This window comes from Triticum dicoccoides, chromosome 3B, assembly GCF_002162155.2.
Source record: "Triticum dicoccoides isolate Atlit2015 ecotype Zavitan chromosome 3B, WEW_v2.0, whole genome shotgun sequence".
NCBI lineage: Eukaryota > Viridiplantae > Streptophyta > Magnoliopsida > Poales > Poaceae > Triticum > Triticum dicoccoides.
The window spans coordinates 531857720-531858551 of NC_041385.1; the positions used below are offsets into that span (position 1 = coordinate 531857720).

General features: G+C 65.1%; 1 long non-coding RNA gene across 1 annotated transcript in view; it reads left to right on the plus strand.

Annotated features, from left to right (window-relative positions):
• The first annotated feature begins 6 nt into the window (after positions 1-6).
• The window catches only part of LOC119276923, a 2134-nt gene continuing 1308 nt past the window's right edge, over positions 7-832 (plus strand). The window contains exon 1 of the long non-coding RNA XR_005136864.1: positions 7-467. This is a non-coding gene — a long non-coding RNA (uncharacterized LOC119276923). The remainder of the gene's footprint in view (positions 468-832) is intronic.

Below are 832 nucleotides of genomic sequence, written 5' to 3' on the forward strand. Positions count from 1 at the left end.
CCACAGAGGATGCGGAGGAGCCACCGTGGTCCGGCCTTCTCCCCGCCCGCGCCGCCGTCGCCGCCAACCATCCTCCCCATCCCGCCTCAACCATCCTCACCGTCTCGCCGCCGTCGCCGAGATCGACGCCCAAGGCAGCGGCGGGCAAGAAGCAATAGAAGACCACCAAGGCGCCGACGGAGAAGAAGGCAAAGGCGGAGGAGAAGCCGGTGGCGAAGGACGAGGTGTGCGTGGAGTAGCCCGGAGCGAGGAGGAGGACGAGATGGCTACCTCCGGGGAGCAGCAGAAGGAGTTGGGGCACGCGGCGGCGGTGGCGGCGGCCAAGAGGCGCATAGCGCAGGCGACCAAGAAGGCCAGGAACGTGGCCGCCGGCGACAAGGAGCCCGAGTTCCTCGGCCAGCCCCCATCCCTGCCGACGAGGCCCGCGCCAAGTGGCTGCAGCGCTACCTGTGTGGCTCGCCCAAGAGGTACGCCCCGGACCCGTCACCCATCCGCCCCGCCCTGGCCCTTCTCCTTCCCGCTTGTCGAGGCCCGCGTCAAGTGGCCGCAACCTTTCTCTCTCTCACACCGCTGCTCCTTCCATCTCCCGTGCCGCGATGTGGGAGCAAGGATGAGCCTGTGAGCCGCCGGGGGACGGCGCCCCTTTTCTTCCTTCTCCTCGCTGCCTTCTCTCTCTCCCCCGTGTGGATAGCAGCCATGGACGCCCTCGCCTCTGCACCAGCGCCTGATGGCCTCCTCTGACCGAGTCTCCACCTTTTTTATTTTACTGTATAGCCTGACCAGTTCTTAGTGCTAATTGTCTCATCCTTTCTTATTTTGGCAAACAATCATA